General features: G+C 37.4%; 1 long non-coding RNA gene across 1 annotated transcript in view; it reads left to right on the top strand.

The window, feature by feature from the left end:
- LOC136838267 (uncharacterized) overlaps positions 1 to 22,269 on the top strand; it is a 22,676-nt gene extending 407 nt beyond the window's left edge. The window contains exons 2-4 of the long non-coding RNA XR_010852916.1: positions 16,183 to 16,277; positions 16,802 to 16,888; positions 20,890 to 22,269. This is a non-coding gene — a long non-coding RNA (uncharacterized lncRNA). The remainder of the gene's footprint in view (positions 1 to 16,182; positions 16,278 to 16,801; positions 16,889 to 20,889) is intronic.
- Positions 22,270 to 23,288: the final 1,019 nt, after the last annotated feature.

Here is a 23,288-nt window from a genome sequence, read left to right as displayed (position 1 = left end):
CGAGAAAGTCCCATTAAGAACTAATTGCAGCAGACAATGAAAAGAAGAAGAAGATTTCGTCACAAGAACCTTTGTTTATTTTCGCTCTGTATTTTGGTCTTAATTTTAATGTACTCAGGCACTGGTAACAATGCATGGAGCATCGTGAAGTGATGTGAGTACACAGACTTAGGTGAAAAGTTTTATAAATGCAAGAATAGTGCAAATAGAGACTAAAATAGACAAGGGTACTGGAAACGTTTGTTTATACCCCGAGGCGTTTGCCTTGGGGATGGTCCGTTTTCTATGATAAATTTTACCCGTTCTCTTTGTTGTTTTATGAGTTACAGCGCTAAAACAACATGGATTCGTTTCCAAGTTATTTAAGGAGAAAGGACTCCATTGGTCTACAATTCCTGGGAGATTATATGTCCATCGAAAACGTATGTAATGTGTTATTCAGCGAAATGAGACTTGATATTGCTGATCTTTTGGGTGTACAGAATGTAAGCAGGAATAAAGTAGTGGTTAAGTTCAGCTCAGAGAACAAATTCCTGGAAATAGCCAGGCAATTTGAGGATAAGAATATTAAGATAAATGAGGTAGATAGTGTGAAAGTTGTGAATATAAGTACTTCGTATACATATGTATCGATAAGGAATGCACCCTTTGAATTGTCTGATGAATCGATAATAAACATTATGAGCAGATATGGAAAAGTGGATTCAATAAGAAGCAACAGATTCAGTATGGGACCCCTGAAAGGCCTGCTGAATGGGATACGGACAATAAAGATGAAGATTAGAGATAAAATTCCTCCATCGATAAGTGTGTCTGGTTTTAATTTAAGTGTATTATATTATAATGGGCAGAAAAGAACCTGTTACAGATGTGGACAAGAAGGCCATCTAGTAAAAGACTGTAACATTGATATTATGGAAGGAGCCAGTATGTGGAATGAAAAAGACTTTCCTGACATAAGCAGGCAAAGAAATGATAATATATCAGAGGAGGATAATGGTGATGATGGAGAACAAACAAGAGAAGGAAATAACATTGAGGGACGAGAGGTAAATGATAGCCAAACAGGAACTGATATTAGTGAAGAGAAGACTGATGTATACACAAATAGTGAAGCTGACAAAGATCTAAGCACTCAGGGAAAGGGAAACCAAGAAGGTAAAAAAATAAATAAAGAAGAAGGACTAGAAGAGGGAACAGAAGATCATCGAATGAGTGAAGACAGTGACGAAGAGATAGTATTTGCTCGTTTGCAGTTATCTATCTTCTGATGAAGTTGTGCAAGTAGAAACAGAAACAGAAGCAGCAGAAGTGCACAATGAAGAAATTACAAATAGAGGGAAGTTGGAATACGAAGAAGACGACATGCAGATAGTAACCGAAGAAACAGTCAAGAGTGAAGAAGTTGAGCAAATACCAACGGAAAAAGAAACTCGTAAAGAAGCAAAGGGTGAAGGTGAAAAAGATATGGATGGTGAGTCTAAGAGGAATACTAAAATTCCAGAGGAAACCTTAATAGAGAGTGATACGAAAGGCAACAAAAGAAGAAGAGAAAAGGGTAACAAGAATAGGAGCGGAGATAAAAGCCAAATACCAGTACGACAGAAATGGCAAGCTGCTACAGATAACGACGACAGTTCAGGTGTAAAAATGACCATTAAAAAGGACAATGGACAGAAATGCTTAAAAGTATCGAATAATAGTGAAGAAGAATGTTTTGTTTTTTCTGAGTTGTCTGTCAGACCCCTTAAATGAAAGCCAGGATTTGTTTGTTGATAATGTAGATGATCATGGTCTTTCTAGTGATCAGAATTCTGGTAAACACAAACATGATGATGATGATAATAATAGTAATGGTAAAAATGGATGTTCTAAACTGGCTAAAATAGGTAAATAATTAGTATGCATTTATTTTAATATACCCCTTAAAATGGCCTTAGTTACGGCTTCATTAAATATTTGTGGTCTAAATGAGCTTAATAAGCAGTTGAAAGTAAAGATGTTAGTTGATCAATATAAAATTGATGTATTATACCTTCAAGAACATAATATTAGAGATGTGAATAAAGTAAAATATTTAGAGGATTACTTTGAGGTTGTAATGAATATGCCTACTAGCTTTAAAGGTGGTACGTGTTTTCTGTTTAATAAAAGGTCAAATATTTCAGTTATTAACAGTGAAAAGGATGACACTGGAAATATATTATTTACAAGGATACAGTATAATGATATAAACCTCTCCTTATTGAATGTACGTATACGCACCGTCAGGTTCAAGTAAAAAGGGAGATAGAGAGGGAGAATTTGTTCTCTGTGGATATTTTGTATTATTTAAGGAACAACATAATATCAAATTTGATTTTTGCTGGTGACTTCAATTGCGTACTTTCGGGTAGAGATGTTAGTACAGGTAATGAGACGTATGTATCAAAAGGTCTTAAATCCTTAGTACAGCATTTAGGATTGAAAGACGCTTGGTTTGCATTGAACAATATTCCCGAATATGCGTACATCCTAGGCAATTATGCTTCAAGAATTGACCGTGTACGTACGTGACTGACTTGTATAGTAATATTAAGAATTGTAAAAATATCCCATTATCTTTAACGGACCATAATATGATATTAACTGAATTTCTGCTTGATAATCGTTGTAAAATAGGTAGAGGAATATGGAAGTTAAATGTTTCATTATTGGAGAGGGACGACTTCATGGAGAAATTTGAAAGATTATGGCATTTTTTAAGAAATGAAAGAATAAAATACTCCAATATTATGGAATGGTGGGATACATTTGTGAAACCAAAATCAAAAGAGCTTTTCATAAGGCTGTCTAAACAAGCTATACGAGAGAAGTGTGGCACTCTAAAATTTTTGCAAAATTATCTTGAATACTTATCAAGTAAAGCTGCTGTTGGTTACAATAAATTTGAAGAAATGAAGACTAAAAGATAGAATAAAATCAATAAAAGATGAAATATGTGAAGGTATAAAGATTAGGTTAAGGACAGAAGAGAGAATAAATGGCGAGAGATTATCTGCACATTTATTAGGTAAAGAGAAACTCGGAGGGAAGCGAAATAGTATTAGGCAACTGAGGTTAGAAAGCGGTGTGACAAAGGCGATAGTCTGTCATGTAAAGGAGCATTATGAAAAACTATTCTCAAAGATAAATAATGAAGAGCAGCTACAAGATAGTTTTCTAAATTGTATAGAGAGCACAATAACTGATGAGGACAATGAAATGTTATGCAGAGGGGTATCAGTTGAAGAGGTATTAAATACGTTAAAGATGATGAATAAAGGTAGAACTCCGGGTGAAGATGGTCTTCCTCTGGAATTCTATTTAAAGACTTGGAATGTAATTAAGTCAGAGTTTTCTGAAATGATTAAGTTTGCGATAGATTTAGACACTGAATTAGGAAAAAGCCAAAAAAAGGGTATATTGAAATTAGTACCCAAAAATGGTGATTTATTGTGCTTAAAAAACTGGAGACCTATTTCTTTACTGAATACGGATTATAAATGCATTGCAAAAATCTTGGCTAATAGATTAAAAAGTGTTCTTCATAAAGTTATATCACGAGAACAGTTTTGTTCTGTTAAAGGAAGATCAATAGTGAAATGTAATACTCTAATTAGGGATGTAATTTATTATGCAAATGAAAATAAATTGGATTGTGCTCTACTTAACCTGAATTGGAGTAAGGCTTTTGATAGAGTTAATTTGAGGTTCATGTTTAAGACACTATCACGGATGGGTTTTAGAGAGCTGCTTATCATGAAAATTAAAATGTTATATAATGGATGCACAAGTGCAGTTTGTGTAAATGGGATTGTTAGTGGCTTTTTTCCTGTTGACAGATCCATAAGGCAAGGATGTCCTGTGTCAATGATAGCATATGTATTGTTTCAAGAATCTCTATACAGAACAATAAAACAAAGTAATGAAATTGTGCCAGTGAACCTCCCAAATGGGTTCCAGTGTTCTGTTGTTGGTTTTGCTGATGACAGCTCAGTTTTTGTTAGTAAAGAAAGAAGTATTAAAGTAGTATTTAGTATTATAAAGCAATTTGAGCTAGCTACTGGTGCAGAACTAAATAGAGATAAGACTTGTGTCATGGGTTTAGGTAATTGGAAGGACAAAAATGTATGGCCACTTGATTGGATACAACAGAAAAATAAGTGATGGGTATTAGGCATATTGATAACCGATGATTATAATGAAATGGTAGATGAAAACTGGGATGCTTTAATCAATAAAGTTCAGGTAAAATAAATATGCTTTCGACTCGATACTTGTCTCTATATCAAAAGGCTATTCTTGTAAATTCTCTTATTTTATGTAAAGTCTGGTACATGTGTCATGTATTTCCATTAGGGAAAGAGAAAGCGAAAATTATAGAACAATCTATTTTCCGGTATTTGTAGTGTGGAACTTATCAACCAATTAAGAGGGATTCCTTGTATCTGCCAAAAACAGAAGGTGGTATTGGGGTTATTAATGTGTTTTATAAAGCAGCAGCTATTTTAACAAGTACGTTCTTGAATATTATGTTATGTGACAGTTATGGACGAGAGTTAGCCTTATATTACACGTGTATTAGAATAAATTTGTTGTGGGTTGTAGAGGATTGCCCTAATGTGTCTTATGTTGCTACTCCCTCTTTATAATATAATTATTGGTAATATAAGGAAATTATTGAGAATGCCTAAATTTCCACATATCAAAAGTAAGAATATTTATCAGTATTTGATGCCAACCCATAAGCCCATTGTAACCCTTTGCATAATTGGGGTTATATATGGAGTAACCTTTCATTGCAAATTTGTTGACTCCTATCAAAGAAGTATTATGTATAGATTTTTGTATGAATCCTTGGCTACTAAGGAAAGACTAAAGATATTGAATATTGCTGATAATAATTTATGCAATAAATGCACGGAAAATTAAAATCATCTACATGTTGTTTATTTTTGTAAATATGTTAAAAAATTTGGAAGTGGTTCCAGAATTTGATTGAAGAGGTATGTGATATAAAAGTTCAGTATCCAATAAAAGTATTGATGTTGGATTTCGATTATAAAGAAAAAGAAGAAAAAAATACATTAAATATACTTATTATTGAGTATGTAAATTGTATGTGGTATAGTAGAAAAGAGGTGTTACCAAGTCAACAAATCATTTCAATATTAAAATGTAAAATAAAGTACACAAAATGGGTATTATCAAATGCATATGAACTTGAAAAACATTTCACAAGTAAATACGTGAATAATATTTGAATTCATGAAATTAATGCACTTCCATTCCAAATTTTTCCTATTTATGTTACATTGTTGAATTTTTATGAAAATTTGTGCATATTAAATTAATGTTATTTGTAATAATATTTGAAATTATGAAATATACTCCATTTCAAATATCTTTCTTATTATGTTATATTGTTGATATAATTGTTATGAAAACTTTGTATAAAATTAATTGATATTTGTAATGAGATTTTAATACAAAAAAAATTGCAGCAGACACGAATGAGCGTTAACGTCTTGGAAAACAAACGAGTCTGTCTACTGAGCAGATCTTAGAATTTAGAGAATTGATGCAGTTCAGTGCATGTTTGTCACCGTCATATACGACTGCGTATAAGTTCTCAGTCCTAGACAACAAAACTAATGCCCTATAATTGGATACCTTTGGAATTGCGGAAGCCCCGAACCCAGTAGGAAAAGGTTGCAAAACGTAGGACTCCCAAGGATCGGAAGGATTAAAGGGAAGAGTGATTAATGTTTTACCCTGTTCAACCCTCACAGAAATTAAACTATAGTAAAACTCAAGTCTGTGCGGTTCAACTAACGGTTTCCAACCCATTCTATCACGAGCATTACAGATAATCTGCATCAAGTCCTTTATAGGCAACAAATGTGGTGATAAAACTCCTTTGACTGCCAAAGTTATAGTTTTAATATAATCTTTAGTTTTTTCTTCAAAAGTTATGATCTTATCATACATCTGTGATATTTTCGTATAGTAATAAGAAAAAGTCGTTACTAATAACTGAGTATCACCCATGTCTTGTAGAAGACTTGTAGCATCATTTAATTCACCTACTAAGCTATTAATAGTCTGTAACTGCTTATTCAACTGAGAGACAATCGCGTCTTGTCCATGCTCAAGCAGCTCAACTTAAACAGGTTTGCTAATCCAAGACCTATACCAACTACCGAACCCAAGATACCTAAACCACTAAGTGCAGCAAACAAAAACGAGTTTCTAAGTTCTACTACATCATGTGGGATAGACCATTTCAAAAGCTCATTTACCTTAATTCTTGTGTCTACTAACTTTCCATTAACTTCTTTAAACAAAAGTTCAGCCACGTCATAAATGGGCGAAATAGGTCCTGTGTGATTAAGAGTAAAATGTTTTTTCCCTTTGGATTCTAGATTCTCGTGAAAGGAAAATTGCGTCCATAGTCACTTCAGTCACTAAATATTAGTGACCAAAAAGAAGTCTAGGGTTTTTCAACTATTGTCCCAGGCCCTATTGAAAAAGTGGAACTTCCCCTTGGAAAAGCGATCGTGCCTGAGGTACACATAATTATGAAGACATAAACAGACTTCATGACTGGACCTGCAAAATAAGAACAACTTGTAGAAGCACTCCAAGAAAAATAAACACAACAATTAGCTAAATGAAAGAATATAGGAAAATTAAGGTAAATTGTAAACAAAGCATTACAACCTAAGTAAACAAGGATTCAGTTAATCACAGTGCATATCCACAGTACTAAGCGCGGATTTGCGAAACATTGACTATTCTTTCATCATCTGGATTGCTTAAATTCATAATTTTCAACCTATTGGCTAACAACAACTTAGAACTTGGAATGGACCATCAAAAATTGGTGTTAATTTATAGTTTAATCCTTTCCTAACATTAACCTTTACTTAAACTCTGCCACCAACTGCATAAGGTTTATAAGCTTTTGCCGTTTTGTCATGATCCCTCTTCATAACAACATTGGCATCTGATAACTGCTTATAAAGTATGTCAAACCTCACTTTGCTGACATCAACAGCGTTTTTTAATGGGTCAGGTATAACCTCTGTGGAATTCAACACATCAAAAGGCGACCTCATTCTGATTCCATAAACAGCTTCGTAAGGAGACATCTTTATTGACAAATGATAAGCAGTATTAATTGTACACACTACTGTTGGAATTGCTAAATCCCAATTAGGATCCATACCACCTATGGTAACCTTAAGTATATCCAAGAGTTTACGGTTCACCCTTTCTACCAAGCCATTAGATTCAGAATGATAGACCAATGTATTAATCTTTTTTATATCTAAGAATGAACAGAAAGAAACTAGAAAAGCATTATTGAACTCACCACCTGAGACTGATATTAAAACATTAGGTATGCCATGTCGGCAAATAAAACCATCACAAAAGACTCTAGCACACGAGATCTTGTGCTGTTTTACTCTTCGAAGGAAACATTTCTACAAACCTTGTTAAAGCATCTATAGTCACTAGTAAATGTTTATTACCCCTTTGAGTTTCATAGAAACCTGTAAGCAAATCTACATACACCCTCCCAAACGGTTTCTGCGCTACAGGATAAGTACCTAAAGATAATGGTTTCTAACATAACCTTTATTCTTACGACAAACCTCGCAAGATTTAACATAATTATGGATATCCATAGACACTGAAGTCAAGTAAAACATGTTTCGTGCTTTAGCTAGCATGGTAGAGAAACCGGGGTGTGCATTCAATTTGTTTGTGTGCAGCCATTTTACCACGACGGGTATCAGTTTCTTAGGCATAGCTACCTGATTTGTGTTAATATGGAAGCTACTTTTGGTCTTCCTTGGAACGTTCCGACATAAGACATCATCAACTATTGAATAATTCTCCGTTACACACTTTTTATAAGCTTCAGTATTCTCATCTCCTTGTAGCGTTTCTATTAATTTACTCAACTTCTCATCTTGCAGTTGTTCTCTTAGCATAACATCATGACTCCAGTCTAAGTCATCTGCAGCATTACCTGATAATTCTGAGGTTATTTGATTCTCTGTAGTAACATTAACATTAACAGACTGTAACGTCAATATATCATCATCAAATCCAGAAGGATTATGTGTATGAGACGGCACTGGGTTCCTGGATAATGCACCAGCGATTATATTAGTCTTGCCAGGAAAATACCCTATTTTAGCACCAAAATCTTGTATTATCATATGCCATCTCGTCCCTTAAAGAAGTCACAAAGAGGTTTGTGATCCGTCAACACGTTAACCTCATAGCCATATATGATAGCCTATATTATACATCAAGACTTGACAATGGCTAGGGCCTCTTTGCCTATAACAGCATATTTACTCTCAGCGGGTTTCAACTTTCTGGAATAGAATGCTATGGGGTGTAGTTATCAGTTTCCATTGTAGCAGGACACTGCCTACCCCATAGTCAGAAGCATCTGTAGCAATGTAAAATGGGTTTATTATAATCTAGAAAAATCAAGATTGGTGAAGACAGTAACTTCTCCTTCAGAGTGTTAAAAGCTGACTGCTGTTGGACATCCCATTTAAAATCTGTTCCTTTCCTTGTCAGATCAGTCAAAGGTCCTGCGATTACTGAAAAATTATAGACAAATCGCCTATAATACCCAGCAATACCTAGAAATTGTTGGACACCTTTCACTGAGGTGGGTTCAGGAAATTTCTCTATAGCTGAAATCTTGTCATGTACCACTTTTAAACCATCATTTGACACAACAAAACCTAAGTATACTAGTTCCTGTTTATAGAAGTCACATTTTGATAACTTTACCTTCAGATTACACTGCCTCAAGTCTTTGGAAAACAAGCTCCAGTTTCCTAAGATGTTCTTCAAGCGTATGTGGAAATATAACTTATTCATCCACATAATATACATGAGGGATGTCACCTAACATATCTCCAAAAACTAAGTTAATCGTTCTCGTGAAGGTGATAGGTGCGCAACGCAACCCAAATGGCATCCTCAAAAATTCAAAATGGCCCCTGGAGGTGCTAAATGCTGTATATTGTGTACTACTCTCCTCCAAAGGGATCTGATGGAAACCTCTTAACAGATCTAAGGAAGTAAGATAAGAATATTGACCTAAAACCGACAAAATATCATCAGTACAAGGCACAGGAAATCTATCTGGGATAGTTTAATCACTGAGTTTCCTGAAATCAACACAAAACCTCCAAGTACGATCTTTCTTGGGGACGACAATTAATGGAAAGTTATGCGGACTGACAGCTTTCTTTATTACGCCCTCTTTAAGCATTTTCTCGACTTCCTCTGTTATTTCATTTTGGAACTTCATGGGCAGTCTGTAGGAAGGATCTCTCAACCTTATCTGATGTTCAGTTACACTAGTTTTACCTAAGCAGCCACTGTTAGTAGTGAATACATCGCTATACCTTGTTAGTAACTCCTCAAAATTTTCCCTGACATCTACGTCTTTTATGTCCTCAATCAACTTACCTTTTATTGAATTTAAGATAACACTGTCACTTGTTAAGTGATCATTTTCTACTTCTGCTACTGACAAAATCCTATGATGATATACCACAACATCCGTCAAGGGTGTGTTTTCATTTATTATTAACTCCTTATTTAGGTGATTAAAAACTTCAATCACAGCTTGGTGGTTGCTATCAACTGTGTAAAGCGCTTTGGTCGCAGATAAACCATGAACTTTAATGGATTCATTTAATACCATGATCTCGGATCCAGGTAAGACCTTTTTAGCAATAACAGTGATGTACGAAGGTACATTTGGTTCTATATAGTAATTCAAAATAGATATTACCTGCGAAAAAATGTTATGTTGAGTTGACTGATTAATTTCTGATATATTCCAAACACTAACTGGCTCTTCAGTGTAAGTAACTTTTTCCTCTGGTACGTCCTTATGATCAGAGTTTGCTTTTAAGGTGTGAGATGATTTGACAAATTTCCCCTTAACAAAGACACCACTCTTGGCCGGAACCATAACAATGTTATTCTTAGAATGACTACTGGATATATATTAATCCCATTTACTACAATAAAATCATCGGTAAAAATCATTTTACCTATCTTATACTGAATTCTGACAGTACCCACTATATTCAAGTCGTTATTTCCCAAACCTGCCAGTTTAACATTAGTCTTCTCTATGGGAAAATCTGGGAACAGTAAATGGTGAGATTTTAAATCCATCAAATTACGAGGACTACCAGTAGGCTATCTAGGAACAAGGTAAAAGCTTTGTGATGTTTACTGACTCCTTTAATAACAGGTCTTTCCTCTATATTCCTATGAATAAGTGTGAGAATTCTAGTCATGTCTAAAACTGAATGATTACCTGATAAATCACAATTACTATCACACTCCTTTACAACTGCCTCACCAGTGCACTGATCAGTCAACGTATTAAACACATTACTTACTTGCAACTCAACATTGTTAGTTTTACCCTTAGAGACCATTAGGTTGTCACGGCTTTCTCCTTGACACTGGGAAAATTCTGTGAACTATTTTGATCCTGGACCACGTTCACATTAGAGTGCCCTTGTTGGTTGTGTTGATATTTCTTTCCCTGATATTTCTTTTTCTGATACTGATTCTGAGTTGCGTTTTTCTTAATATTACCACCAGCAGAACTACTACCAGTATTGGTGCTATTCTGATTGCTTTTGTTCCCACTTTGAGGTTTTATCAAGTTTGACATCGAAACAACGCACTAATCTGTCTGGCAGCATACCAGTCACTACGGCAAGTTTCATTAAACGGCATACGTCTGCGGTGCGCATCACGTTACCATTAACCCAAGAGGAGCTAAGTAGCTTTGAATGCCACTCTTGAAATTTATCTGCTATAAGGCCAGCTTGATCAATTAGTGATACGCCTTTCTTATCTGCTAATTTAAGATACTCCTCAACGCCAGGACTTCGTCCATATCGGACTCAGTACCGTATAGCCTTTCGTAACATAATCATCCCAGGTTTGGCAATCCTGAAATGAACCCGTGCATAACCAAGAGCCAGCATCATCCTTGGCACAGTCAATAAATGACCTTGCCTCTTGTAATTGTATAACGGGATCCACTACTTTTTTAGATAGCAAGTGGGCATCAATGGATGTGATCCAGCTTTCGACCCCTTGAGTCAACTGACCGTTGCTACTAAGCCTTGGAAAGGCACTATTGCTGATCGAGTATTCACGACTGTGAATGTTTTTTGAGTCTGGGTCTGGGCCCGCAACTGCGCTTGCTCCTGCACCTGAGGGCATATTGTTGGTATTTCTTACATTACCTCTAGGCCTATTAGCACCTCTACCTCTATTTGATCTCCCAAAGGAATTAGGTGAATACACTCTGGTTGAACGCAACCTCATAAGTTGATAAAAAGAAAGGAAATCCTCCTAAAGTTTTTGCTGTTAGGTGACACCACTGCCCAGCCCTAAATACTAAGAAATAAGTAGACTTGGCTGTGGTTTATATGGGAGAATCGCCGGAAGCCATCGGGCTGGCAGCTTCACTTCTTGTGCCGAAGTAGGTCGACGCTGATGGTCAACACGATTTGATTGCAGGACACAGGCATCTGCTTATTATGAAAAACTTCGCAACAGGATTCAGGCAATTCTGAAAAACGAGAGGAATTAGAAGTACGTTCTTATTTCTTCAACACGCGTAACTCGTTCCTATTTATCCGTGGTGAAGATTGTTGTCGATCACGGCGACGAAACGCAGCAGACAACAGCTTCTCACTTCTCTCGGACTTGATTGTTGATACGGTTAAGTGAAGATGGCACTCGGCAGGATACAACTACTTCCTTCTCTCCTCGGTGCTTGATTCTTGTCCAACAGGATGCAAAACCAACGTTGCGACTTGGGAACGTCATCTTATTTGTTGTAGGAGCAGTGAAGAATGTGACAGGAATTGCTCGCGATTGTATGAATGACGATTGTTAAAGTTCTTTCTTTTTCTTTTGTATGTTTTTTTTTAAGCTCTCACTTCTTACCTTGATTTCTTCTAAGTGTGTCCTTCTGCATCGCTATCGCTGATGATGTACTATCTCTCATCCTTCTAGCAGATGAAGTTTAAGAATTCTGCTTGTTTGTAATCATTAGCAGTGATTACTTGGACGGGGAATTTATAGTCGACTGAGTGTATCAGTCTCATCCCCCATTGAGTATATCTTTCGAGATGTAGCCTTCACATCTCAAAAAGATGTTTTTTGTGTTTGTTAAAAGTACCAGGTTATGCTTGGAGAGAGGTGAAAGTTTGACCTTCTGCCATAATGTTGTCAAGACCGCTTGCCACCAAATACGAGGGTAAGTCAAAAAGTTCCAGGAAAAATTCAATATACTCTTTATTTAAGGAAATTCAAACATCATTTTTCTACATATCTACCATCTAACTCTATACACTTTTCAAGGCGCTGTTTCCACCTCTGCAACCCTTCTTTGTAGAAATTTGGGGCCTTTCTATTAAACCATGTTGAAACTGCATGTTTAGCAGCATCCAAAGATTCAAACCAGACTCCTCTTAAGTGTTCCTTGAGTTTTGGGAACAGGAAAAAATCTGAAGGAGCAAGATCAGGACTATAAGGAGGATGTGGAAGAGTTTCCCACCTAAATTTCCGTAGGACTTCTCTTGCAACCCTTGATGAATGTGCTGGAGCGTTATCATGATGGAACAAAATTCTGCGGTGCAACTTTCCTCGACGTTTTTAGCCAATGCAGTCTTCAGTTTTTGCAAAACACCTTTGTAGTAGTTCCTGGTGATTGTTTTTGTCCTTCAAGGAAATCAATCAAAATCACTCCTTTGGAGTCCCAAAACACTGTTGCCATAACCTTCTGGGCAGATCTCGCTACTTTGAACTTCACTGGTGCAGCTGAACCTCTTGGTAACCATTGCTTTGATTGAATTTTACTTTCTGGGTCATATTGATGGATCCAAGTTTCATCTCCAGTAATAATCCGGTCAAAAAACTTTGATTCATTTGATTCAATCTTCGTTAAAACTGCAAGAGAAAGTTCAGCTTTTTGATGCAGTTGGTCTTCGTGCAACGCTTTTGGTACCCAACGTGCTGAAAGTTTACTCAAACCAAGATTTTCATTTAAAATTGAAAATGCGGAACCATGGGAGATCCCAGTTTCATTAGCTATCATATCGATAGTGTAAAGTCACCACATTGGCGCCGGCGTAGTGTTTCGGCGGCGCCATTAATTAAGTCTCCGCTGAGCATGTTTTCTTTGGTGACTTCCCATTTTCTTCAAACTCAATTAGTCACGCCTAAAACGTGCCAGGTCACGCATTTTTTAACCATTTTTACTTTATGCATATTTATACAAATGTCACACATTGTGTATCACATGTTTCTTCATTCACAGGCATCAAGACTGTATCCATATTGTAGTTCTGTATGTTTTTGTGTTGTAATTTATACTCGTTCACTGCATATTATTGTTTATTGTTTCGACCTCAGGTCACAGTCAATTCCATTGTCTCTCGCGGGCCGGCATCAGTCGGCCGCTATATAAACTGCCTGGATCTGTAATAAAGTAGGTCCACATACAACCTGCACTACAACAGATCAAAAATGCCATAAAACCGCTCATGAAAGCAAACATGCTGGAAGACCTACGGGCATGGACAGATCACTCCCCGACTGCCAGATGGTACAAATGGGCAACCGACCTAGTGCCTCCCCATAGACAGCACACACCGAAAAACTAGCTGTATGTATTCACAGACTAAGGCTAGGATACAGAGCCTGCTGGGAAATTGTTAACCCCAGTGTCAGACCATGTGAGCACTGTGAGGAAGAAACACAGCAGCCTCTCCTACACTACCTGCTAGAATGCAGAGAGACAGCACTGCTCAGAGGCGAAGTACAAGCTGATGTAAACTCACCAGACGCAGCTAAAATAGCAGCAACACTTGCAAAGGCAATAGTCGAGGACATCGACACACATGCCCAGCTGCTAGTAAATTTACCGCCACCACGATAGAACAATGCAATGAGAATACTCAAACTTCTCACCTTCTACTTTCCAGCTGAATTAAGTAATGTAATGTTAAAGTGTGTTCAGAGTGGCACTGGCCACCAACTCACTTAATATGTACTTTCATACTACCACTACAAACAAACCAAGATGGCCCTCTTTAACTACCACCATCATCCTCCTCAACTCATCCCATCCCCTCACCGAAAGGCCCTATACACATCATCTCTGTCTTATTCCAACTAAACTACTCTACCACTAAGAATACTCTGCAGGGACTCTAGGGTTTAAAGGGTTGGACAACCCCACCTGCAATGTTTCTCTATTTTTCTTTCAAAGGCCTTACATCTTCAAACTACTACTATCCGTGACATGATGGCTCCCTCCCACTACAACCATCATCCTTCCTCCATCCACAACTGTCTCTACTACTAAATCTCTTTCACATTTCCTATAACAAATGACCTCTGAAATTTTCAGATCACCTACGGGCCAAACAAGGGAAAGGCCCGTGCCAACACAAGAGTTGGCTTAATACAATACAACAACATGTAATAAAGTAGCAGTAACTTTTACCTGCTCGTTTCTTTGACACCTTACAATAGTAATCCGACGATCTTCATCCACTAGATTCTGCACCAAAGCCACAATTCTTTCATTTTTTGCAGTCGATGGTCTTCCCTCTCTTGGGTTGTCTTTGAGGTCCTCCCGACCATCCTTAAATCGCTTTATCCAATCATAAACAACTGATTTAGATGGAGAAGAATCTCCATAAACTTGTTGCAAAGCTTCAATAATTTTTCCTGGTTTCCAATCAAGCTTGGTCAGGAACTTGATGTTAGCTCTCATCTCAAAATTTTTATTTTCCATGGGTTCAAGAAGTTACTTTTCTGAAGCAGATGTTAACACCACGGTAGCAAGAGGATGACTGAGGTAACAAGTCTATATGGATCACTACATCACAGATAATTGTTTACCAAGTATTTGGGTTGTTTCATTCCTGTGTAAATACATCATTCAACAATTTTTCCTGGAACTTTTTGACTTACCCTCGTACGTCGTGGGGACCTCACTGGTTTGTTAAATAAGAAGTCTTAAAGACCACATCTTCCCATTTCGTTTTATTATGTAACTTAAGTACAAAAAGTAAGCGTGTTATCGCTCTCACAACCTGCGCTTGAATCCCCTGAGTGGTGATTCAGGCTACACTCATGCTTGCGCGTTATAGACACACGCGCACACACATTTTGAAACACAAATGTGAACTAAAGCTTGTAAAGTAAAAGTAATGGTTAAATTGGTTATTACGACTTGAAACAGAACAGATAATGTTGTTAAAGATAGGATAAATGTTATTCAGATAGCCGCTCTCTCGTCTCTTGTTTTGCTTTGACAGTGCTGCATCAATAAGTGATGCGAAAACAACCCACTGTGACTCTCTCCTTTCCCTATGCTACTGCGTCTTTGTTGTATCATTGTTAAACAGATATAATTTCAGAATCATATTCATTGCATCTATACTCTTTTCTAAAATGCGAATGCTAATGGGACTCTGCAGACTGCAAGTAGAAGGAATCTGTCTGATGACAGGCTAGAGTGGATGTGTTCATTGATCGGTTGATATAACAGTAAGCCTAAGATGCTTCCTTAAGAAATTGCTTTTAGTACCACAAGCCTGAAAGAGGAGAAAGTGTGCACCATCAGTAACAACTCTGTTTAATGGCAGAAATTTCTTTGCCTTTTTCCTTCGCTCTTGCTTCTATCTATGTAACTTCATTTGATGGTGTAGGTTGTAGAATGATGTGGCCACAATGCTCAGCCTAGCATTGCTACATATGAACCAGGTTTAAATTGAAATGCAGGACTACATTATTGATGATGGTTAATATGATGACAAGGTACAAATTCTTGCATTTTATAAGCAGATAAAATGCAAGTCATATCATTGATATGGAAAAAGATGTTACAGTGGTTCTGTTTTTTGTAACTATAAAAGACTATTGCAATAGAGTATTCTATATATAATATTGCAATAGAGTATTCTATATATAATATTGCAAGAGAGTATTCTATATATAAATTAGAAAATGTGTCCAGAAATGCATTTTATCATATATTTACCTACATATTTTCAGGTGACTCCCGGAAATTGACGATACCCTTGGACGGTCCCAGAGGAGCCATCACCATCTGCTTTGGAATGAAGTTATCACATGTCCCCACAGCAAAGGTATTCTTCATCCTACAAAGGGCCTCTGACATTTTACCTTCCTTCACTCGCTGGTTGACATGACATAGGTGTATTAAAGCATTTCCTTGAGTCAGATTATAGCTAAAAATGGCATAGATGAATTCATGCTCTTCATTTTCCCTGATTTTTTATGCTGTTTTAAGAAGTTTTTTTTTTTAATGGCTGTTTAAAGAGATGTTTTCAGAAATTCAGCTTCTTATTTCATTAAAACTGCATCTTACAAAAAGATCAACATTCACTCAGTTAGAAGAGAAATTAGTGTAGCAGTACTTTATACACTTCATATGCTGTCAGCAGCAGTGCTTCTTCAGAGAGTTTGAATTTTAGGAACACTGGAAAGAGGTTCAGGAAGGGAATTTTGCAAGATACATTGCTGTTTGTTATTTTTTCATTGAACTTATGGGTAAAGATATTTGAGCATTTTTGTTTTCAGTATCAAGAGTTATAATTACTGCAGTCTTTTGTTCAAGAAACCCAGGTGACGTCTACTATTCTCTCTACAGAGAACGAGCATTATCCCATTGTGAATGTAAGGTAGAAGATGTTAAGAAGATAATGCAAGCTACAATTGATGACAGGACACTTGTCAGGTGAGTGTCTTTTTTAGAAACAGAATTGTTACTAATAATTTGCTGTTGATATTCATGCAGTAAAGTTAAAGGCTCAGTCTACAGTATAATCATTAAAACACTGACATTAAAAAGTTGGGCTTTTTTGATTGAATGGTCAATGAATACTTTTCAGTTTCATGTTTGGATACCCTCAGTTGCCTAGGGATTCTTTAGGTCAGCATTAAAGTTCATTTGAGTTTAATTTCAGAGAACTTTGAATTTTAACATCAGTTAATTCAGGCTCTGATTAAGACCAAAATAATTTAATCTCCTTTCTGTGAGCTTTTCATAGAATTTTGTACTGTTGTGTCATAAGGGACATCTCAAATTATAGAACTTAAGCAACCTTCAGGTGTCAGAGGAGTCAGGTGCTTCCAACAGCAAAAGTTCTGTTGGTGCTCCCTTGAGTGATAGGTGTTTGGGAACCTTAGTGTATTTGATTGCAGTGACTTTTGTCTTGTTGTCTTCTGGTTTTCAGTCTGATTCATGGCTCTTTTGTATTTTCTCCTAAGACTCAAAACTGCTTGTCCAGACAATACAGATGTCAGCCTGCCTTTGCTGTCCATACGGTTCATCCTAATACACACAGCATATGTTTGTGGTACTGCTCATTTTATGCAATTAGTGCATCATCTGGCTTTGTAAACAATTTATTCAGCAACAATGGCCCTCCACCACAGGGGGTTAGTGCCGCCCGTGCACCTCATGCTGTGCATTGTAGGCATTACTTAAGGTTCTTTGCAGCATCCCTTCAGCCCATGGCTGCAGCCCCTTTCATTCCTTTCACTGTTCTTCCATTCATATTCTCTTTCTTCCATTTTACCTGCCACCCTCTGCTAACAGCTTTTTCATAGTTTTCCTCCTGTTACACCTTTAGAACCTTTTTGCTCTTGGTTTCCCTTTCAGCGATGAATGACCTCATAGGTCTGAGCACTTGGCCTTTGGCCTAAATTTTATATTCCTTTGAGTTTCAGACTGATTCATGGCTCTAGTCTGTCTTCTCCTTAGACTGTCTGCTTGTCTAAACAATGCAGATGTTGGCCTGACTGTGATGACATCCTTGTGTCTCATCCTAATATGTACAGCGTATTTGTCTCTTTTCTTTCTATGTCATCAGTGCCTCTCCTGGATCCTTAAATATTTCGTTCAGCATCCAATATTGATCTTGACAGAATTCCAGTACTGCCTCTCCCTCTTGGTTTCTCTTTGCAAAGCCAAATCTTCTGGTCACATCCCTAACGCCAACTGGCTTCTTCCTGATGTCTTCTAAGTGCCTCTGATAGCTAGTGTTATTGAGCATGAGTGTGGTTTACCTGGCAGTTCAGAGTTACATTCTCGTTAAGTTTGTTGTTTCCAAACAAACCTTTTAATTTGGTGGTTGGGTCACCAGTATCTTTCAGTAATTTGAGATAGGTGGTCCGAAAATTGGTAGATTCCTGTTGTTCATGTATGTTAATTATGTTTGCTTTTGGTAACAACTAGTGTGTTAGATTCAGTTCATTATAAAGTATTTTACGTAACACACTAAAATATGTCAAGTATTTTGGTGTGTGTTGTGCAGAGCACTTTGAAACCTGATGAACTTAGTAATTGCAAGTGTTAGAAGTGAATGTACTGGGTTTATCATGATCCGATGATAGTATGCTGTTTGAGGACAGGAGTATTGCTGTCTTCAGTACATTTGTCTGTATTTTGAATGTTCTTAGTATGGCTGCATATAAAATTTCACCAGTAGTAGTAGTAGCTTTTGTGGTAATTTCTGTGAGTAGGATAGCATGATGGCTTTTATATCAGCACCAATATTTCTGCTCTTATGTATACTACCAGTTTCTGCATTGTGATTCCCATATTGGTGCTTGGGGAATTTTGTCAGAGTATTAAGCTGTGTGTTATGGCAGGACTGAAGATTTGCAAGTGTATGAGAGATGAAGTTTTTCTGCTGTTCCCTTGAGTTTTTCATCTGATGTTCTGGTCATCGTCGTGTTTCTGCTTGGATGCATCCCCAGTACCGTGGACGAGACTCCATGAAGAAAATCGTCATGTAAAACGTCACCCGATGAAGACAGTAAGAGAATAAATCTTATAATTTATTATAAGAACCACAGTACTTTGGTGATCTGGTGATGAAAAATAACCCCTCTCCGCCAGCAAGAGAACCCTCAAGCAGAAGAACGTGGTCTACCAATTTGTATGTCCTGTCCGAGGATGGCCCGGCGCTTATATTGGAATGACCACGATGCGTCTGTCAATAAGTCTCTTCTGATACGCCCAGGAGGGTGCCATCATGAACCTTCCGTGCTACTCACAATACTTCCATCTCCAGCGACAGTATTATACAAAATATAAGTATAATCAGAGCTGCCGACCCTCGGCGTCTGTGCCTGCTAGAGGCGCTCCTCATTGCCGAGAAAACCAACAATGAATACAACGCAGGAGAGCACTCCCTTTTGCCACGAATTTAAGAAGAATAATGCAGAACACCCACCAAATCCAACAAATACCTGAAAACGACAACCCAGAGAATGGAGATGCCCTGATGAGCGAAACCCTTCGAGACAATACCCGACTAGACGACAGAAAGAGTAATACTGACATCATTCATCCGCAGCCCAATAGCAGCCAAACTACCGATGATGTCAGCAGGCATGACATCACGCAAAGGCAGGCCAATCGGGAACGCTGGAATGAATGACATTCCCAGGTTGCGAAGATCTGTCAGGATCGAGCCGCCATCAGAAATTTGGCTTGAAGTTCGCTGACTGCAACCAATCAGAATTCGCCATCCATGACCCCCGCTGAAGCCCGTGTATAAATTCAGAAGGACCTATGCAATCTGCCAGTCCTCTACTAGCTCCCGCTGAGAGAATGACAGAAGAGTCTGTCCAAACTTTTCCTCGCAACAATTGTATAGAACCAACTGTATAGAATATATAAAGAAGCAGAATCCAGATTTTGACTTTTCCCCATGAAATGACAAATTGGCGAGCTGTTAGGACGCACCTCCACTGAAGATCCGAATAAGGAAAATAGAAAAAGTCTTCTACAAAATAAATGCAGCTGAAGCAGCAATAATATTCAATAGAACCTATTATTATTATTATTATTATTATTATTATTTAGAAATAGAGAAAGTTCTAGACTTGGTCCTGGGTTACTTTCCAAACTCCTGATCATCTTTCAAAAAGACTGAGGGTTGGCAACTGTTTTCTGTTCAACATTACTTATGAATTCAACTTGCATTCTCTTGCACGTTGTTGCTTCAAATGCCATCTGGGTAAATTATGTACAGTTTTTTAAATGAAGTTATTAGTTTTAACAGTACATTAATTTTTCAGATGATGATGTTTACAGATTTTAGGATGAAATTTTGGAAAAAGCATGTGTAACAGAAGAAAGCCCACTCAGTTCCTGTCCTTTACTGCAGGTGTTGCCTTAGACAGACTACTGTATGATGGTGATTGCCAGAGGAGGTCTTATTTGTTTACTACTGGAAGTGCTCCTTTTGTAGACTGTTCCTTTGTGATACCATGCAACAGAATATTTGCACTTTTTCAAAGAAAAAGTAACTGACTTTTCTTAAAATCATTAAGCAGTGTATGATGTTCTGTCTCTGAACAAGCACAATATGGCCTTAAGTTATCCACAGTATTGAAGTCTGAGAAAGATTTGGCAAACATTTAAGTACTTTATTGACACTGTCCTGTAAGAGAAGTGAACAAGTAGCATGATTGCCATTTTGAGTGAGATGAGGGATGGTTAATTTGGAATGGGAGGGAACAGTATTTGGGCTACAATGGAATAGTACTCGACTCATTAGTGTGAGCTGACATTAAGAAATACTGTTTGGAGTGTTGAGAGCTGATTTTGACCTGTTTGTCATTTTTTTTTACATTGTTTTAGTTAGAAGACAACTCAAGTAGAGTTCTTTTGACAGTCAGCCATGACTGGGACACCTGATCTGTAAAGAGAAATCTTTTCAGATGTTGTGGCTGGAAGGGGCTCTACGGAATAAGTGCCAAACGTATTATTGGTGAAGGAAATGGAGGTCACAGCAGGCAAGTCCATCCCTCTGTCATCTGTAAGGAAAGGACCATCCTCCCCCCAAAACCCTTCCCTTCAATTTAATGTCTGTCTCCACTTCAGGGCAGTATTGAATGAACTGGGTATGAATATGTAATGGTTTTGTTTGTAATTTTTTTAGGAGTATCCTTTGTTGATTGCTGGAGTAAATTGCTTGTGTTTATTTGAGGAGCTCTCAGTGGTTAGAGATCTCTGGTTTCATTACTGTACTGTTGCTTGCTAATCCTCTCTCTTGAAGGTGTTCTTGGTCTTGTGAGGTGTTGAGAGTTTTGCTGTATGCTATTTATGCCAGAAATGTTTTGGGGTTCCAGAATAAGCATGAGATCATTTACTCTTGAAGGATGTACAGTAGTGTACAGTATAGCCTTTGGTTTTGCAAGTGACTGCCATCAGTATTACGTGTTATAAATTTATGAGAAACAAGAGCATTATGGAAGTTTATAGCTGTGGTATGCATACCAGCAATACATTTCTTGGTGCCACACTCTATTTAGTGGTAAACTTGGTGACTGTGTTAGTAGTTTGCTCAAGAGATGTATCAGATGTCTGTCTTGTATCCCCAGTGGAAGTTTGGGTTTAGACTGTAGGCCTTCTGCTGGTTGGGAAGTATTAGGCACCTTCCAGTTAGGGCATGAAAGATGTGGACTGATGAAGAATGAGTGTGTTGCAGGAAGTTAGATTGAATGATATGGTCAGCTCGTGATTTGGAAGGTGCTTGTGAGTGAAAGACTGAGAGAAATAGAGAGAGAGAGAGAGAGTGTGTGTTTGGAGGATGCAAGAAGGTTGGGTGTCTTGGCCTGTTCATGCTTGTCAAATATATTCCCTAATAGGAACTCTGTTGCATGAAAGGTTTCATTGTGCATTGAAAAGCTTTTGTCAAGTGAAGGTCCCATTGCTGGGCTTATGTGTGGTCCTCTCTTTGCCTAGCATTCCTTGGGAACTGAAAACAAATACGTGCAGGATATATCATCATCTGGTACCCTAATGTTGGCCTCTGAATTTTCTGAAGGATGCATCAAGACTCCCAAAAAGGAGCTTTCCAAACAGCCAACCCCTGCAACAAGCTTAGCTGGTCAATATGGGAGTTATTTCAATTGATGTTTGTCCAGCATGATCCTGATGCTCTTGGTACTGAAATTGAACCTATGTTTTGCTCTAAAATTGTGATGAAATTGTTTATAATTGCTTTAAATATTGTTTATAATTGCTTGTATATATACTTCATTTACAAATGGAGCATAAAATTTCAAATGATTAATCATTTGAAATTTTATGCACCATTTTCAATCAAATTAAAATGGCATTTCAGCTGTTAATTTTGTAGAATTTCAACTGTTACTTTTGTAATCAAATTAAAGTGGTGCATAAAATTTCAAATGATTGATTAAAATGTCATTTCAACTGTTTTGTAGAATTTCAACTGTTAATAGTTGCTTGAATACAAAAAATTCAGTCATGCTTTTGCTTTGCTGGAGTAATATTTGTGTTTGAAGAATTCAAAATATTTTTTCTTTTCTTTCAGTTTCTCGTTGCCGAAGAAGTGGCAGAGGAGATGAAGGCACTGGTAAAAGCCCGACTAACAAAACCAATGTCACAACTATTGTTCCTGAAGGGGCAAGAAGTCTGGCCAACAGCTACTTTGCCACTCAGTTTGCTGCTTTGATATTCAGTGCAGTTTACAAGTGATTCCACGCCCTTTTTACCTAGTAGATGTTTTTCTATAAGCTTCAGGATTTATAGAGACATTATACAAGCTATGTGGTAACAGGAGTCTTGTACTATCGCCAGCATGAGTTCGTAACCACCCAAGTCTTGGCTCGGGCAAATTTTTTTTTGGTAACATTGGAACTCCTCCTCAACCCCTATCGCTCCTTGCGTCTCCCACTTCACTTTCCTCCTATTCCTTAGTTATTTACGGTCTCTAGACCTTGATAAAGCATTTTGTGAATACTGTAGTTTATCAATCAATTTAATGAAACTGTATTTACATTGAATTTATATACTTATTTTGCTAATGCAAATGAAGTTTCTTGTTATCCCTTTCCTCCTCCTCCCCATTTCTCTATCGCTTCTTCAGCCACGCCTACTCCCTCGCTCCCCTGTTCAGGTCTCCCTCCCCATTCCCCCTTTCATATCTTACTCCCTCCCTCCAGGAAACAAAGTTGACAACAATTCTTTCACCTTTTCATTATCATTCTTTACCTAGCCACTGCTTCTAGCTTGTTGTTCTGTTTAGCCATGGAGACTTTCGGTACCAAGATCTCATTAAGAGGACGGATAGTTGGCATACGAGCAAGGT

The sequence above is a fragment of the Macrobrachium rosenbergii genome, unplaced genomic scaffold (assembly GCF_040412425.1).
Source record: "Macrobrachium rosenbergii isolate ZJJX-2024 unplaced genomic scaffold, ASM4041242v1 282, whole genome shotgun sequence".
NCBI lineage: Eukaryota > Metazoa > Arthropoda > Malacostraca > Decapoda > Palaemonidae > Macrobrachium > Macrobrachium rosenbergii.
The sequence above is the reverse complement of the archived record's forward strand: the minus strand, read 5'-3'. Positions and strand labels throughout refer to the sequence as shown.